Source organism: Mauremys mutica, chromosome 1 (assembly GCF_020497125.1).
Source record: "Mauremys mutica isolate MM-2020 ecotype Southern chromosome 1, ASM2049712v1, whole genome shotgun sequence".
Classification (NCBI taxonomy): domain Eukaryota; kingdom Metazoa; phylum Chordata; order Testudines; family Geoemydidae; genus Mauremys; species Mauremys mutica.
Window position 1 is genome coordinate 270,400,446 of NC_059072.1, and position 20,012 is coordinate 270,420,457.

The 20,012-nt window shown below is 40.7% G+C and overlaps 1 protein-coding gene across 3 annotated transcripts in view; it reads right to left on the reverse strand.

Annotated features, from left to right (window-relative positions):
- Window positions 1–20,012, reverse strand: part of GPC6 (glypican 6) — a 1,140,547-nt gene that overhangs the window by 990,418 nt on the left and 130,117 nt on the right. Inside the window, exon 1 of one of the 3 annotated variants that reach the window (XM_045010100.1) lies at window positions 3,109–3,213. The exons of the other annotated variants lie outside the window; for them this stretch is intronic. The gene's annotated coding sequence lies outside the window, so the exon portion shown is untranslated. Of the gene's footprint in view, window positions 1–3,108; window positions 3,214–20,012 lie in introns of those variants that run through there. 3 annotated transcript variants of the gene reach the window in all.

Consider the following 20,012-nt stretch of genomic DNA (forward strand, 5'->3'; position numbering starts at 1 on the left):
TAAAATAAAAATCAAATACTACCAAGCCTAACCATAAACTAGACCATGCAAACTCAAATTTTATTCAACCGTGGGATGCATAAAATGTAGGAGGTTGCAGATGCCTGTATGTTTAAGGTGCAGGTGCAGCCAGTGGAAACTATGAGTCCCTGCCTGCAAGTCTGTGCCTTGAGCAAAGCAGTCTCGCTGAATTCTAATTAGGCTAGCTATTCAGATCAAACTGGGCCACAGAAGACAGGACTCTGTAGTCTCAGTGTGCCCAACTTTATCCTTTAGAGGACTAGAAGGTACTTTGGAAGGCTTGGAGGTACAATGAAAGGGTTCTTCCAGTTTAATAGTTTGTTATTAATTTTTATTATTATCATCATCAACAACAACTTGTGTTATCATAGTGTCTAGGAGCCATAGTCATGGACTAGGTCCCATTGTGCCAAATGCTATACAACTGCAGAACAGAGAGAGGGTCCCTGCCCCCCAAAAGCTTCCGATATAAGTGTAAGACAAGAAACAGATTGATACAGACAGAACAGTGACAATACTGGTCAGCATACTAGGTACATATCTTATGGATTCTGTGTCTGAGAATTAATGGCAAATACAAACCCATCACCACAACATGCTGTGTGTGTAATACATCCTGAATATAATAGGATGCATATAAATTTCTTGGAAGTTGTAAAGAACCGTATGTCCCAAGTATTATTATTTTTTGAAGAGGACTCAATTTCTGAGTATAGCATAGGGAGTTTCTCTCACAAGTAACAATGGACGTTTACCTAAAAAGCCTTTGTACTCTCTACTTTGTTTTGCATCAAGGACGGGGGCATTTCCTTAAGATCCTCCTTCCTTCCCAAACCTCCTATTCCTCCCATCCATGTTATCATCTATGCATTGGATACATAAATTGTTTTCCTACACTGTGATTCACTGCCAGGTAACTTTGGCTAATAAACAAGGGGAGCTTCAAGTGTTAATGACTGCAATGTTGTGAAGGAATATTTCACATACACAGGGCATGGCTACACTTGCAGATGTAGAGCGCTGTGAGTTAAACCCGCCTTCATAGAGCACAGTGGGGAAAGTGCTGCAGTCTGTCCACACTGACAGCTGCTTGCGCACTGGCATGGCCACATATGCGGCACTTGCAGCGGCACTAGGAGCGGTGCATCATGGGCAGCTATTCCAGCATGCAAGTGACTGCAATGTGCTTTTCAAATGGGGGAGGTGGGGTGGAGTGTGACAGGGAGTGTGTTGTGTGTGTGGGGAGAGAGAGTGGGTTTTTGGGGGGCTGAGAGCATGTCAGCATGCTGTCTTGTAAGTTCAAGCAGCAGCAGACCCCACTTCTTCCCCCCCCCCGCCTCTCTCTCTCACACACAGCATTCCACAGTAATGGTTGTTTTGTCTCGGAGCAGATAAGCATACCGGTTGTCAGAAACAGAGCTTTGAAAGGGCATATCTGCATTCCTGCAGCGATTCAGAGTGCAGTAACGCAACACCTCATTTACACAGTGCGGGCGCAGCAAATGTTATTCCACTCACTGAGGTGGAGTACCAGGAGCGCTGTAGCTGCAGAGTCAGAGCGCTCTACGTGCCTTGCTAGTGTGGATGGGGAGTGAGCTAGGGCACCTGGGGCTGCTTTATTGCACTGTAACTCGCAAGTGTAGCCAAGGCCACAGACTAGATGCAAAGTTGCCTCCAATGTTTATTTCTTTCCAAGAAGGAAAGAATATGTTGACTAAGAAGCCTGCTGCTTGTAGTTCTATTCATTCAGTTGCAGCAAGCATTTATATCACTAGCTACACAAAAGAATAGTTTTAAGTATTACTATTCTGTGGAAGGATGCTCCTTTTATAATATAAACCAAATGCAAATATTAAGAAAAATACCCTCTGATTGCTACTTCAATTTTGCCATTTATTCACTTTTTTTTTAAATTCTATAGATGTCACAAAATCAGAGACAAACTGACCTGTTAGGTTAGATCCTAGTCCACTCCCCTACCAATGCTGGATTGTTGTCTATAACATATTCAAAATAACTTCCAAATAATCCCAAACAATTTGACTTCCCCAGTTCCCCTGAGTTGCTATTCTACAGTCTAATCCCTTGCTTTAGACTCTTATTGGTTAATGCTCAATCTAAAACTATTTATCATTACCAATCACACAGCATAACTGCAAATATTTCAGATATTTGTAAGAATCAAATTAATGTTGTAACATTATACAGTCACTCTTATGTAAACCAGTTCACATATAATAATTCTGTAGACAGTGTCCTATGCACAGCTAATGTAACACCATACCACTTTGTTGTGATTTCACAGAAGTGGAAAGGGATCATTTAGATCATGTTTTTTTCAAGAGTAAACTGGTTATTTTTAAATGTGTATTTATAACAAATGCATAGAAGTTTCAAAGGTGCCTCTAAATATAAGTCCATTGACTTCTAGCCCACTGGCCAAAATTGCAAGTGCTTTTTCATACAGTGGGAACTTCCCACCTCTCTATAGTTCTTATAATTAGCACACTGCTTGTATTTCTCTACTTTTAGCTCTCTGGAACTCTCCTCCTTTTCTAGGGTGTGAGGGAGATCCTTCTCTCAAGGGATTGTATAGCAGTGAATGTGTTTTGTCATCATTCCCTTGACTTTCTGTGTATTTAAAAGGAGTGACAGTACTAGATGATAGGAGAAATTGGACTCATGAGATCCTGGGCCTATTCACCTTTACTTTTTAGGTCCCACCCACCCCCACAATGAATGCCTACTTCTCTCCGTGGGAACATGTGTTGGGAGAGTGGCCTGGAATATGAGAGTGAGACATACAGATGTTGTGTGAATGGTATTTAACTATCTTTTTAAAAATCACAACAGCAGTGTAGCTTTCAGCCATTCCCCAAAGCACAAAGGAAACCAATTTTCTTTTTTATTTCACTCTTCTCTTCCCCTTTCCCCCTCTATTAACCATGCGGTGCAGGGTGGCTGTAATTTACCTTCTGTTAGAAAGTGGACAGATTAGTGTCTCCCAATAAAAGAAAAGCCTTAATTCAATTCAGTTTTGTTTCTTCTGACTTTTCCTAGTGCATGAAAGTAAAAGCTCTTACTTACTTTGCAAGGTTAATAGTTGTTGTTTCACCCCAGCTCATGTCAAAGAGTGAATTTTTCAGCTGCTTCCTAAAAACTGGTTGCTATTAGACACCAGACATCCCAGCTGTAGCTAAATTGAAGAAGCCAGGTGAAGCAATGATCAGTGAGGAAGAATGTAAGAAGGGTTAATCTGTTGTACAAAAGACCTGTGAAAGGCAAGGCTCTTTTAAAGACCAGTAGCACCACTCTTACTCTAAAAGAAAATGAAACCCACAAGGTATTGTTCTTCAAATCTGGTTAAGCTGCACTTAGCACTAGTCAGAGGTGGGAGAACATGGCTCTAAACTACCTCTGTGCTACTTGGGGCAAACATGCCCCCAGCATGAATTACAGAAGACTTGGGGCTGCCCTAATTTAACATCTCCCAGGGACAAATGAGGCACTCAGGGGTCTTACCTCCTCCCCCAGCATGTTCCCTCTCTGCCCCACCAGGAGCTGTGAAGGGGTGGAGTCACTGCAGTTAGCTACAAGCTACTACTGGAAGCCCACTTGGCCATTTCGATGAGCTTTGAGGGTTCCTTGCAATGCAAAGCATGTCTACTAGCATCAAGAATCTCTACCACAAAAATCTCAGCAGTTGACGCTGTGGAGTTGACATATGCTCTAAGGAAACTATCATGTTTACTTTTTTTCCTCTTGTTAACAAACTTGGATGGTTCATACAATTTAGCTCCATTTGTTCCAAGCCATTCTTTTGCAAGCCTTCCCAATCACTGGATTGATAAGACTCCTCCTCTCCCTTGACATCATCATTTGAAATCTTGCCTTAAACAGTGCTCTCAAATAGTCTGCAGTGGCATGTGTCACAAATAATGCCATTTATTTTCAATATGCAAGTGAGCTGAAATAATTTGCTCATTTGCTTGTGACCAGGAACATTAGTTTAAGATTAATACCCTGCTCCTTGTTTCCAACTTTAGCAGTGCGGAAACTATTTTCTTTCCATAATATTTATCTGCTTGTTGTGATTATAAAAGGAAGGATTTCAATTATATATCCAACCTAAGAAGGTGTAAACTGGACTGTAGAATAGCACCCAGAAGGTATACATGTGTCCTACTTTTTGGTGGGTTTGAAATCCTAATGGGAATTAACTGTAAATGTACCTGATTAAATTGAGCATAAGCATGCTGAGATTCTTGATACTAATTCACTTAGATATTTTTGTATACTGGGTGAATGGAATGATCAGTGTGTTAAATAAAACATATGTTTTGGTATCATTAAAACTAACACTCACACTAAACACCAACAACATTTTTCAAAGGAAATTTGACAACATTTATCAGCGTAAACACTTACTGGCAGTAAGTGCAGCTTGTTAACAGGCAATGAAACAGGCTCTATTAAACTCACGGTGATGCTAAAATAGTTTCATTCAGACAATTTTCCTCACCACCAAGTGAGGATACCCGTTGAGAAAGGCCATCACACACTGTAGGCCTTTGCTGTTCCTAGGTATTGATTGGAATGAGGAAGATGTTGCTATATTGCTATTCAGTGTTATACTGATTTATGCCCATAGCAATGTTTTCATTAATATTTTGTCACAAAAATGATTTGGAATACTATTTCATTTAATAGGTTTTCCTTTCATTTTAACGGAAGCAAAGTTTCAATCCCATTGCTATGAATTCAAGACCAACATTTGAAAAGGAGATGGTTTAGTAAACATGACTTTTTAGAATTTTCCAGCTATCATTTTAATCAATAATTGTTCCCCCAATCATAGCTAGATTAATTTTAGGTACCAATTGCAATTCTAAACTCTTGGCAGCCATCCAAATCTGTAGGAATCTGTCTTCAGTAAATATATATATATATACTTTGTTTGGAACAAAGACATTCCCGCCATATATATATATGTCACTTCCCCTTTAATAGCTTCTTCCATGTGGCGGGAACGTCTTTGTTCCAAACAAAGTTCCCAGCACACTTTGTGAAAAAGTACAGCCACAAGATGGAGTCCAGAAGAGCATGATCTAGTCACATGGCCTTGCATGCTTCTATGAGTCATAGCAACCATTACTTATATACTAGTTGAAGCATTCACAGGAAAGCCCACCAGGTGAGGATAAGCTTTTCTCAATGGCCCACTGTGTTCATTGATGTGCCATTACCTTGAATAGTCCCTTCACAATGTGCTGGTTAGACTGGATGTAAACTAACTTGTCGGAGTTACCCAGGAGCAAGGACATTGAAACACAGGCACAGAGTCAATATTCACAACTTCAGACACAAAGACAATACATGCATACAAACAAGACAACCATATTCAGCAAACCATAACTTTTCCATTGACACCTCACATGACGTTTTCTGTACAAGACATCTCATAATCATATCAATATGGTAAATCTGGAGGTGTTAGGGTGTTGCTTTGAGACATACTCCCCATACCTAGCAGATCCTGGGGGATCCATAAGAGTCCTATGCCTCCATATTGTCTGCTCCGCAGTAGCTCTTTGACTCCAGATATCCCAAACAGGGTAGGACTCCATGGAAAAGATCAGCCTGGGGCTAGGTTATTTTCATAATAGGTATGTGCATCCCCATGGTCTCATCAGCAGTCTCACCATTCCTTCCTCCCAACCCACTCAATCTCCACATTCTACCCCTAAGAGTTCAGGTCTTTGTACTATGCAGAGGAAAGGAGAACAGTGCTCTAAAGGTGGCCAGTGACCAAATGTGGGCTAGGAAGTTATGGTTATGTTTCAACATTCATTTCAGTGGGTTCCACAGGCACTCTACACCTCTAAGAAGGTCACTTATTTAGGTGGCTTTCAGTGACTAAATTTTTTTAAAAAATCAGCGTATATGTGTATGAAAGAGGCAGTATTTTCCCATGGTTAAAGCACTAAACTGGAAGCCAGGATTCCTGAATTTTATTCTTCATTCTGCCACTGACTTGTTTTTTTCTTCCTATAGTGTTACTTTTATTGTGTAACACAAACTTGTGCAATTGCTTTTATTTGAATCTATGCAGTGATTATACTGTGCATAGCAGATGGCACATGAAGATTTTGGTTTTTAATAAAATACTCATACTGACAATTAAAATTCCTGCAGACAAGTGAATCACTGTTAACATCTATGGTCATAGGCTGCAAGTGAGTCTTTTGTTTGGGGAGGCTACGCGGCAGGAGTGCTGGAAGCTCCCTCAAACCATATGGGTGGGGGACACTGGTGTCCAGACTATGGCCCCTGCCTCCCTACTTTGCTCCTCCTCCTGAGGTCCTTCCCCCCAACCAGCCCCTTCCCCCAAGACCCCAGCCTAGCTCAGCCACTTCCCCTGACGCATACCCCACTGCTCGCTCCTTTCCACCCCATCGCTCACCCTTAAGGCAGGAAAAAAGTGGTAGGGCATAGCCCTTTGGCCCCCCAGTTCCAGTGCCCAAAAGCAGAGTTGCTCTGGCATCAGCACAGCAGGAGGAGAAGTCCCACAGCTGGGCCAGCCAGTGACAATACAGCTTCTGCCTCTCACCGGTTGGCCCAGCTGTGGGACTCCTCCTCCTCCTGCTGTGATGATGCTCTAGCAACTCAGCTTTATATCTACAGGGCACCAGAACAGGGGGAGGATGGGGCCCATGGCCCCATCAGTTTTAAAAGTGGGAAGACATTGCCCTCCTACTTGTTCTTGCCCTAAGAGCGAGTGATGGTGGAAAAGGGGCTGAGAGGAGTGAGTGGCGGGCGGGGCCTCGGAGGAAGAGGTGGAGTGGGTGGGAAGGGGCAGGGCAGGGCATCAGGGGAAGAGGCAGAGCAGGGGTGTGGCCACAGTCTGTGTGCCAATGGCCTCACCCACTTCTAGTGAGCTTCCAGCACTCCTGCTCCCAGGGCACAAAGGTCACGGTGGTGGGTCTACATGGCACATCTCCAAATAGAGGTGACATGCATCCAGCATTTGCCCCTTGCATGGCCAGCCTTCTTTATTAGGGGGAAGGCTGAGCCTCCCCAAGCCTGTTATATGTGCAGCCCATGTTTCTGATTGTTGCTTAGAGGAAAGATCTGGAGCAACAGAGAGTAAAGCAGCAATAAGAAAGGCTTAATAAAAATCAAGGAAACAAACCTTTTACAAATACCAATTTTAATTTTTTTTTAATTTTTCCCCTTGCATCTATTTCACATGACCTATGACAAACTAAATCATTTGTAATTCTTTTCTCCATCATTTTTATTAACCATTCACAGATGTATATCATTACTAAAGGCCTTTCAAACAGCACTACATTAAAGCTCACTATGGAACTTTTAGTGCACATCAGCAGAGTTTACACAGACATATTAAAGCGCAACACATAAGCAAGCATTATCCCACTGTGTAGACATGGCCTGTAGGTGTGAATTGAAATTCCATTAGTTAAAGCACATTAAACCCCATTGTGGATGCTATAATTCAGAAGGAAAGTGGCTTTAGTTCACTTTAATTTAATTCACAAATGTGAACTAAGTATAGGTTCACACTACAAAGTTTTGTCAGAAAAACACTCAGCAGCTATGCTGACAGAAAAGTGTTTCTGTTGGCATAACTAATATTGTTTGAGGGGATGTTATTATGTCAACAGAAAAACTCCTTTTGTCGGCATATGCTGTATCTACACTAAGCTATGCTGGGAGAGCTATCAGTATAACTGTATCAGCAAAGTCTGTCTAGTGTAGTGCATCCACACAAGGGCTTATTGCGCTTTAACTAATGCACTTTAAATTCACACCTTTAGCTAATATGGCTTTTCTTCCCATGTAGACGAGCTCTACATTTATGAAAAGATTGTAAAGCAAGAACCACCATTCCCTGACCCTATAAACAGAGAAGAGAGAAGGGAGAAGTCTGCCCTATTTGCCCGCACGAATTTATTAAGATTGATGGATTTTCTAGTAAAAAGATGTTGTACATAGGAGTTCAATTTGATGCAGCATTGTTTAGTGATACACAAGGATAATACAAAACATAACAGAATTTACTACTCCACTTCTTCATGAAGACTAAGCTGGCAACATTTATAGTGCCATGCTACAGTTGTAAAGAAATTCAACAAAAATGAATAAAGTGAAGTGCCTACAAAACAATAAATTCTAGTATCTGCTTTCCTGAACAATATTTCTGTCCTTTATTAAAATAACTGTAAACTCCTTATTAAAAATCCATATTTGTACTACTTCTTTTTCAGTAGTAAAAAAGGCCTTTAAATTTAAGGATGCTACCCTAGGGATGCAATGTTCAAAAGTGCTTAAATGACCTAAGAACACAAGTTCTACTGAAAATAAACAGGACATGGGCTCCTTGCACTAGACAAGTGCTCCACTTAGGGCTAGATCCACTGCCACTTTGGGTGGTAAAATCCAAAATTTAGATCCTCAAAAACCAACAAACATAGGGGTAGGACAGACTGCAAGTGTCATCTAATCAAGCCCCCTGCCAAGATGCAGGATTTGTTATGTCTAAACCAGTGGTGGGCAATTTGCTGCTTGCGGGCTGAACACGGCCTGTCAGGGTAATCTGCTGGCGGGCCGCGAGACGGTTTGTTTACATTGACCGTCCACAGACACGGCCGCCTGCAGAGCCCAGTGGCCATGGTTCACCGTTCCTGGCCAATGGGAGCTGCAGGAAGAACCAGGCTGCAGGGACGTGCTGGCTGCCATTTCCTGCAGCTCCCATTGGCCGGGAACAGTGAACCACAGCCACTGGGAGCTGCAGGCGGCTGTGCCTGTGGACAGTCAATGTAAACAAACTGTCTTCTGGCCCACCAATGGATTACCCTGACAGACCGCATGTGGTCTAAACCACTGGTCTAAACCATTCAAGACAGATGGCTCTCCAGTCTCTTTTTGAAAACTCCAGTCAAAGATATTCCATGACTTCTCTAGCCAGTTTGATCCATTGTCCTACTGTTCTTGTTGCCTACTGGAGCCAAAACTGCTAGGGACTGTCTATGGATGTGCCACACACAGACCCAGCCAGCATAGTAATTCAGCTACTTATAGTCCAGTGGTTGCAGCACTCAGCCAGTCTGCAAGACACTCAGCCAGTCTGCAAGATTTAAATCCCTCTTCTACCTGAGGTGGAGCAGGGACTTGAACCCAGGTGAGTGCCCTAAGCTCTGGGCAATGGGGTATTCTGAAGTGAGTCTCAGTCTCAACCTGCCTTGAAGTTGTTCCATTTTGAATAAAATATTTAAATATTCATTAGAGCAGGGACTGGCATCTAGGTCTTCATGTCGTCAGGTCTTCGTGTTAGTTCTCTAGCAATTGGGCTATGAATCTTAAACCAACGGAAACACCTAATGTTAGGTGCCTAATTCCCTTTGAGGGGTATGGCTTAGGCCCTGCCCTTCTGCTGGGAGTTGTCTACAGGCCACTCCCTGCTCATCTTTCTGGTTATTGTGAATCCTATTTCAAGGCACCCAGCTCTCCCCATGCATTGTACTGGGAGCCTAGGAGTCTAGCTCAGGTCCGTGGATTCCATTTGATGATAGGATGCCTAAGGTAGGTGTTGCAACACTGAGTCTAAATTATCTTTGTGAATCTAAACGTTAAATGCTTTTGAAAATTCCATCGGAACAGTGTAATGGTTTTGGTGAATTCCCGACGTGTATTGGTTTGTTATGATTAGCTCAGCTTTAACATTTCAAAATGAATCCTAAATGAGTTCAGTTTTCAAAAACTAACTCATTTCAAATGTAAATAAAATGCAGTCTACACAAGCAAAGCAACCAATACATTTTGTTCACTGTGAAGAGAAAGCAGTCTTTATCATTTACCGGGAAAACTCTTGCTGCTCATTCTTAAATTATAAAGTGTGTAGGCTCCTTCTTTCCAAACCCTTTGCTCCTTGCCTAAGCTACTGCAGGTCTGCACAACACTATTCACTGCTCAGCTAAATTGGCCATACAGGCAGACACTGTTGAGCCATCCTTAGCTAGGAGAAACTTCTGCAAAATTCTACATGACAGCCTGAACCTTTTAAATAATTGATTAATCCCAGACAAATCATGGGACTAAAAATAAAATATGAATGGTTTGCTTTTTTTGTGTGTGTGGGGGTCTGTTTTCTGACTTTTTACCTTTTTGAGGGAGCCTTCTCTCCACTCATTTGGTTATGAATTATTTCAGTTTGAAAATTTAAAGTATACACTCAATTGTAGGTCTCATCTCAGGTTTTTTGGACAGGGGCTCTACTTACTCTCTAAACTGTGGGTGATATAGGTCCCATTCTGTACCTCTTCATCCCTCCCCAGTCACTATCGTATACTTTTGTTCACATCACCCACCTTTGTCTCCTGACTCCATCCCTCTCACAGCTCCCTTCCCTATTATATTTTCCTATCCCATACTCTCTTTCCTCCATCACAGCATCTGTTATTTCATATTCTCCCTCCCTGATTTCCCATATTCCCCAATCCCTACATGTTCAACCTGCCATGATCTCTGCCAGCCACACTCTCTGCTCATCTTTTTCCCTGTCATACTCGGTCCCCAATCTCATTCCTTCACCTCATACCACCTGGCCTCCCATTCTGTACCTTCCCCCACATTCCCTTCCCCAGTCTCTCTATCTCACCAACATGCCATCATTATCTTCCTCTCTGCTTTCCAACAGCCTTCCTTCCTGTTTTGTCTTACACTCCTGTGACCCTTTAGTCTCCCTCCTTCACACGCTGCTACTGACTGTCACGGTCTCATTTTCTGCACCTCTGTATTCCCACTGTTTCCTTTCCTGGTTGCACACAGGGAATGGAGGTTCTTTAAAAAAATATGATTTTTAAGCTGATCTCATGATTTGGAGGGATTTTTGATTCATGACTTTTGGACACTTTATAGTGGCAGTACTTGCAAACTCACTTCCACCTTCAATGGCTACTGAAGGGATAGTTTTCCAAGCTGGAGGCAGCCTATGGCTCCAGTACCACTGAGAACAATGCCAGATGGTCGCCATTTTAGTAAAACAAAAAATTAGACTTCCCTCACATTGGAAATATCCTAAAAAAAAGTCATTCACAAGACTCCCAATGATATCGTACACGTTGATTCTGACAATGTACTGCTTCTGCACTGAACATGATTTTTAAAAGCTCAAAACTCAGACAATCTATTTTCTCCAAAACACTGAAAGATACTTACTAAAGTAAGGGCTATTTTCACACAAAATTTCAACTTTCTATCACGAGCCATTTCATCAGCAGAGATGTTAACATGAAAGGCTACAAACACTTTTTACAATGGCAAAAGTTTTAGCCTCTCTTCTTGTATTAAAAAGCATCTCTGGTAGAATTTTGTGTAAATTTTCCCAACATTAAAAACAATCACTTTCAGGCAGAGTCCAAATCTAAGCACTCCCAACCCCAACAGGTGATAGTGATTCATAACTTTAAAAAACTAATACCAAAGGGTCAGAAATGAAATCACTATGCAACCTTAAAGCATCTTCAGCTACTGCTACAATTACAATACTCTCCTGGACTTTGAACAGATCTGAAATTACTGTCCATTGCCAATAGGTTGTTCATCTCTCAACCAAATAAAGCTAGCCCGGAACCAAAATCACAGATCTGAAGGGTTCAAAAATCCAGATTCAAATTATGCATCTCAGGTCTGTTTCTGCTCTTCACCTGTGGGGGTGACCAAAGGGGAAAGTATTCTAAAGGGAGTTTATTAACTGTATACATTTTTGAATGTTCAACACTTTATCTCGAAGTTGGGAAATCTAACCTTACTGCCTGCTTGTTAAATTTTCATTTTCCTTTATTTTTTATGGACAGGTATTCATTCACTTAAACAGCTTTCTAGACTATCAGTACGAAGACCCAAAACTAACCATAGCAGATGCCATATGGACTTTACAATTAGTGTAATATCGATGCAGAACCATCACCAATACCTTTATCACATTTTCATCTGCTCATAGACAATATAGTTTTGCCTACTTTATAATGAACTCATCTGCAGTATGTGAAGCTTCAAAGTTCAACACTAGCATAGCAATGCCACATTTCAAAATAATGGTCCAGTTAATACTGAAATCCCGTAGTGTACTTCATCCAAATTAATCCCAAATGAATACCTGATGATTGTTATTACAACAAATTCCAAAGGAATAAATAATAATTGGTCATCGTATCACATTATGTTACTCTTATGGGTTTATTTATGTGTTTTTTGCTTAGTTACTGTACAGCTTCTTTGAAACCTAACCTCAAATGACCCTAACACACACATTTCCTTTTGTGCAGTGTGGTACACCAGAGCAAATAAACTAACGGCAAGGTACAACATAAGAATAGTGGCTGATTCAAGACCTACTGTATTAAGGTCTGATCTGGCAGTCTCACTCAAGCATTGACTTCAATGACAAGGTTTGGGGGTGGTGTTTTTTTCTCCTCTTACACTGGCTTCCTTATGTGTCTTGTTTCAAAGTTTATTTAAAAGTTTCCACATATAAACACACACCCTGGCATATAAAAATGTAATGGGATTTCTCTGTAGATTTGAATCTGGAAACCTTGCAATCAAGTGCTTTATCTACAGGTTAAAGGCATGCACAATCCTGAAGTCCTGGTTTTCTTTTTAAGAGCTGCAGTGGTGGGTTTGATTAAAGACTCTACCCCATGGCTCCTATCAGGATCTATTCTAGATTAAGGTTGTTTGTTACATGTATTTTTTTATATATTTATAGGTTAGGCTTAGCCTTTCCCTGGGTATGGCAGGGTGGGACTGCCAGGGCACTCTCAGACATGGCCAGCCGTAGGTGTTTTGCCACCCAGGATAGAAATCTACCACCCCGCAGATACCAAGTGAAAATAAAAAGCTGAGCAGCTAAGCAACATGGTGCCCTGTACAGATCCTGATGTGGTGCTCCTGGAATTTTGCACCCAAGATGACTACCCTGATTTCCCACCTCTGCCTCTGGGCCCAGCACACTACACCAGCCTGCAGAGCGGGTGCATGCACCAGGGTGAGCAGGCAGTACCATCTTTTAGGAGGTGTAATCCTCTGCTCACCAGGCCCTCCAAGGAGAGGATTATCATTATTTTTTCTTTGTAACATAACAGCAGCAAAATTCTGCTAGGTGTTGGTGAAAAGATTTGTCCTGAAAATGTACAGCCTAAGAAACAGAAAATTTAAAACTGAGAAATTATGTCTGAAGCACAATTTTATCTGCTATTGCCCATTTGCCCCAAACAAAATATAAATGTATAGTCCCTACTCCATAATCCTTCCATTAATTTTTTTTTAAATAATTGGAAGTATACCTATCTCCTAGAACTGGAAGGGACCTTGAAAGGTCATTGAGTCCAGCCCCCTGCCTTCACTAGTAGGACCAAGTAGTGATTTTTGCCCCAGATCCCTAAGTGGCCCCCTCACGGATTGAACTCATAATCCTGGGTTTAGCAGGCCAATGTTCAAACCACTGAGTTATCCCTCCCCCAAATGTGCCTTGGAGCAGTGTGATGGGCTGGAATGCAAGGAGCATTAGACTCCTCTGCACATGTTGACAGACCCTCAGGTAGATGCAAATTGGCATAGCTCCAATGATTGGATCTGGCCAAAATGTTTTAGTTGCTTCAATTCAACTTTGCAGATGTCTATTCAGACCTTCTAAGTCCTGCAGGAACTAATTTACTCTGTCCATTTATACATTTTTAAAATATCTAGGAAATTCCTAGGCCATAAACATTGTTAGCCTATAGCCAAGGCTGCTACACTAAATGTTACAAACATTAGAAAAAAAATGTCAAGAATATTAGTTTAAAAATCTGACCATTAAGCAGTATGGAAGTACTGTAAATTGAGGTAATGTTAGTAAGGATTTGAATACTATCACAGCATATACATTCCCCCATAAGTATCATAGCTGAAGCCCCAAAGACTTATCAACACTTACACAGACATGATTGCAGGAGGGGGCACAATGTAATAGATATTGTATTGAAACAACTGTTTCAAGTCTTCTTTCTTTAATCTATCTTCCTATAGCTCATAAACGGAAGCACTAAATTTCTTGGTACCTGTGTGTTGGTAAAGGAGGTTAGGATTAAGGTTACTAGAATTCTAAATTTGCTGGTATGTAGATGTTTGATGTAGAATGTATGAACAGTAAGAGTATTAAAATCTGTATTTACATGATCTGAAATTATATTTTTATACATTGAGATGAACAGACAAAAAACGACGTGAAAGGTCAATATTATCATAGAATATTAGGGTTGGAAGAGAACTCAGGAGGTCATCTAGTCCAATCCCCTGCTCAAAGCAGGATCATGTTATGTTCATTTTTATTGACACGGTTCTTATAACTAATATTCCTGGTATTTTTTTTCTAATATTTGTGACTCACTGTAATAAACTGAACTTCTAGTGAATGAAGCTTGTCTAGGAATATACATGTCCTGAAAATTAACAATGTATTAAAAGATGAGAAACACTCTCCCTCTATATTCTTCAAGTGTTACTTTTGCAGTCTGCACAGCTCTTCAAAGATCCCCATTTTCTGTAGAATCTCACTTCTTTTAGAGGTAAGTTAGTGAACGTTTATGGTGTGTTTACTATTACTGTGGTTACTTTATTATACATTTTCTGAGTCAAGCCTAAAATTTTAAAATTTGAATACTTCAAATAACAATTTACCAACAATCCTGGCATTTTAAAATGCTGTTAGGATTTCCTCCAGGCAACTGCATCACATGCTGGAGGCTAATATGTCAAAAAGATTCATCACTGACATGTTCCTGTTACAGCAAAGAGAAACTTTTCTCAGCTTGTAGCTGAAGCCTAAAAGCAGCAGTACAAGAACATACAGAAGACTTTACATTTGAAATATCTTCATTAAAGACATTCTTCAAGGCATATTCTCAAAAGAGCTATGTGTAGCTTATGCACCCACACCTTAATAATACACAATTATTTCTACAGCACAAAGACTGAATAATTTTGCTTATGAAGCTGAATGCCCATTTGGCATTAGTACCAGAATAAAGGAGTACAGCCAAGATATGGATTTTTAAAGAAGCATTCTATAGGCTTAATTGTTTTTCTCCATATAAAAAAATCCATATACAGACTGAGACTTTGCACAGTATTTTCTCATCCAGATGGTAAAAGCAAGCAAGGTGAGTCAAAGAAATGAGTGAAGGAAAGAAAATCCTCAAGAAAAAACCATCAGGCAGTTTAATTCTCTACCAGAACCAGGCACATCCTCAGAACTATCAACACAACTGTTTATGAGGTCTATATCACTACACAATCAAATATCCCCATGGGATGAATAACTGATGCATGAATGCTACTAGGTACAGAGAAATAAATCTATTTTCAGCAATGGAGGATGTGCTTACATACAGGTCCACATTCTCAGCCAAAACTGCAGAGCCCAATTTAGGTGTGGAGTGTACAAAGGTGGCTTATAGCTTTCCTTTGCACTGCCCTTGTCTTGCTACTGCTCTGTGCAAGCTGTCCTCCCTGTGCTGAGTTAGAACAGTCCTCAGACATCTCTAACGTGCAATGACCTGCAACTGTAAATGACGTTTTCTTCTTCTTTCCCATCTTCCTTTAGGATACTTCTGTTTAACTAAATTTTCACCAAAGAACACAAAAATGTAGTATATATATTTCAGCAATCCCTTTAAGACAAAAAAAATAGAACATGTGTGCTGTAGCTGTCTCAGGTTTCCCTCTTTCCATCACCTTTGTCTTAATTTTGTTTGGGTTTCATCTAGGTGCTGGTCTGATCGGAGATAAAAAGTGTGATAATTCAAGGAGTATTGCTTCAGAAGTAAAAGAGAGGTAGACCTGGATAGCATCTGTGTATTGTGTCTCACAATTTACATAAAACACCTTTATTTATACGTTCAAAAGGATCCAGAGCCAAGTTCTATGTCTCAGGCCTATCAATCATGGAACTATATATGCATGGTACTCAGACAAACTAAAAATGAATCATTCACCCATACCAGAAGGGAACTGATAAAAAATCTACAATAAGAAACAGAAGATAAGAATAAGTGGAAAAATCAAGAAAAACTGATTCAGACAAACTCATCCTTTTTCACAGTCCTGCCTCCCTAAACTTTTATCTCCAGCATAAGATTAATTGAAATAATGTAGAATAGAGAAGAGTTTTCTGTGTCCCAGTCACTGCAAGAGGAAGTTAAAATAAATGCATAGGTTTTAGTGCCAGATTGCCAAAAGTACTGTTATTTCAAATAATACTTGAGAACTAATCCTTGAGAAGGATGCTCTGTTTATTTTCAGTTATCCATTTTCAGTTTAGATAAAATGTGTTATTTCAAAGCGTTTGTATCTTTGTGCCATATATTTACATCTTTGTGACTACTATCTGCAGTGATTTTAAATCAGCATATATCTAGTTACTGGAAATATTTCAATTTATATTAAAATGAAACTAAGTTCAGTAACAACTGCCTTGACCAAATCAAATGATTCCTCCTCCAATTCAAAAATAGATGTTCCTATTTATTGAAGGAACATGTCACCCTCATACCAGAAACTGAGCCACTCAGCTTTATTTCTAAAGTTTTTCCAGACAGCTTTGCTGTTTTCAATAAAGCTTGTCCTTATAAATGGCTTCTCTTAACTGTAGTTTAAAAAAAACTCTTTTGAAGGCACTTGATCCCTTTAAAAAGATAAGAAAAATGAAGATCTGAAAAAATACAATTTTCTATAAGAATATTAATACCTCCAACTTTCAGTTATATATTAAAACTGCATCTTAATTATACTCAAGTTAGATTATTGTCAAACTGTAGACAAACTGATTTCACTTTATAATGAAGATATCAAAGGAAGCAAAATGTACTTCAACTGCCTAGATGGAATCTTTTTTTTTTCTTTAGGTGAATTTAATTCTTGAAAATAATGGACTTACAGCCTTGGATACTGAAATCCTCTATTTATCCACAGGATAGATGCATTATGAGCAGCAGCTGCCCAAGCTCTCACTCTTCCCAAGAAATGTCTCTGTTTTTCCAAGGGATTACCTTTAGGAATGAGACAGCATAGGTTCCGAATAACTGATCATTTGATACTCTTAGTTGCCGGGTGTAATTTCGATACTTTTCTACCAAGGACTGTATTAAGACAAATTCATTTCACCAAAGGACACCAAAGAGCTGTCAGATATCAACCAGTGGCTACTGATAACAGGATGTTATGATCACCCCGCTCTGGCCCTAGAAGTGTAAAAGCAGCCCTGGAGAGGGCTGCTGCTGAAGAAAGGCTGATTGGGGAAGCAGCCTCAGCTGGGGCCACACCCCAATCAGGCCACAGCTGGCCCTATAAAGGGGCTGCTAGACTGAAGCTAAGACACTCTCTCTCTCTAGCTACTAAGAGGGATGGGCCTGGCTGCTGGGAGCTGAGCAGGGTACCTAAAGTGGAGCAGGGCTGGGGAAAGGGCAGAGGAGCTGGGGAGCTCCGGCCTGGAAAACCCCCATGCTGCAGGCCTTGTTAAAGACCGAGAAGGTACTGGGGTTGCAATGCGGCAGCCCAAGGGTAGGCAGAGGCAGCAGGTCCAAACCCTCCTTGCTGATGAGTAGCAATTATACTGCAGTCCGCCCCAGTGAGCGGGGGCTAGATGGTGACTGGCAGTAGCCAAAGACTAAGGCAAGGTGGGGATAGGGGGCTGGGGGTTCCCTGGGGAGGGGAGACCCAGAGAGACTGTGGGGTGCTGCAGGGGCAGGACCCCAAAAGAAGGGGCACCAGGGTACAGGGTGGGGGCCCACCGGGGCCAGCAGCAGGTGAGACATTGGCCTGCAGAGGATGCTCCAGAGTTGGAAAAGAGCTAATTCTTAAGACGACCATCAGGAGGTGCCACCGGGTGAGTCCTTGCACGACTACACCATTTATAGTCTCTAGTCTTAGAGCAGGGGTAGGCAACCCATGGCATGGGTGCTGAAGGCGCCATGTGAGCAGATTTTCAGCGGCACTCACACTGCCCAGGTCCTGGCCACCAGTCCGGGGGCTCTGCATTTTAATTTAATTTTAAATGAAGCTTCTTATACATTTTAAAAACCTTATTTATTTTAAATACAACAATAGTTTAGTTATATATTATAGACTTATAGAAAGAGACCTTCTAAAAACGTTAAAATGTATTACTGGCACACAAAACCTTAAATTAGAATGAATAAATGAAGACTGGGCACACCACTTCTGAAAGGTTGCCGACCCCTGTCTTAGACTATCAGCTCTTTTGGTTCTGTGTCTGTACAGCACTAAACACCTGGTCAATGACTGGAGCTCCTAGGCACTACAGTAACAAATAACAGACCGTTTGTGTCATCACAAATATTCAGCTCATAATTAACATAATTGTAACAAAGCTTTTGCCTAAATCAGTATTATTGTGGACTGGGCTTACAGTATGTTATCTTTCATCTAAAAATGCCTCAATTATTGTAGTAAGTGTATATGTAATGACCGGTTTGTATAAAGTTATAGTAAGTAAGCTGTTCAGTATGGCATCAGTTTGCCAAACAACAACATTTCTTTTTATGAGTTTAGCTTATGATGTTTTAAAACAAGAGAACACTGCATGAAAGGGCCTGTCTTCGCTGTGGGAGGGGTGGGGGGCGGGTAAATCGACATAGCTGGAATCAATACAACTTAGGTCAACTTACCCCGGTGTCTTCACGGTGCTGAGTAGAGGGGAGACACTCTTTGGTCAACTTCCCTTATTCTTCTCGCAGAGTTGGAGCACCGGGGTCGACCACTGAGCGCTCTGCTGTCGATTTACCGGGTCTTCACTAGACCCATTAAAATCAGTCCCTGGTGCATCGATTGCAGCAGTGTGATCTCCCTGGTAGTGGAGACCAGCCCAAAGCTAGGACCACAGCACTTACAGATGGGTCCACAGCAAAACATATCTAATTACCCCTGAACTTTGAGGGAGTTTGGACTGAGATCAGACTCTTGCAGCTCAGATACATTATATTATCAGGTATTCTTTTGGTTTCTGACAGAGGTCAAATACAAAGCTTCAGAGGAAGGCATAGAATCCTAATAGGCCAAGATTGTCAAAAAAAGAGGAACCTGATGTTAGGAGCCAAAATATGGACTTAAGAGCCTAAGTAGGTGACCCGATTTTCAAAAGTTCTGAGAACCCAGAACCTCTCATAGAAGTCAATGGAAGCTGCTTAATGCTCAGCACTTTCGAAAAATCAGGCAACTTATTTAGGAGCCTAAGTTTAGGCTCCTCTTTTTGAAAATTGCAGCTGTAATGTACATTATTTTGCAATGATTTACTGTGGTGGTAAAATATTCCTGACTCAAGTTAAGAAGGTTTTGTCCTGAAACCTTCTCACCAAATCTTACCCTGTAATTTTTATCCTAACTGATCTTTTTCACAAACATTTAGTCTTTTGTCACTCTTACTAAATTCTTACATGTTGTCATGATTAAGTCTTCACACCATCATTTCTGTATTTCATGAGATTACCTTGAGCAATAATTTAAAATAAAGTAAAATACAGTTCAGTTTACTCCAGTAATATTCTGAAGCTAATGCTGTATTTACATATATTAAAGGGGAAAATAGATGACCAAAAGTACCATGCATATTTTATAACTTTCACTTCTTTGACCAAGACTGCATATACTTTTGTTTTTCTAAAAACAAAAACATAAATTTTCAAACCAGCATAAAGATTTTTGCACCCAATTTCCACTAATAATGTGACTGTCCCATGCAGCTCTGAGAATTCAGGATAGAAGAGATAATTGCCATCAGTGTTAACAAGAGCTCTCTATACTTACCACTGTCATGGAAAATATATATAGAATCATAGAAGATTAGGGTTGGAAGAGACTCAGGAGGTCATCTAGTCCAATCCCCTGGTCAAAGCAGGACCAACACCAAC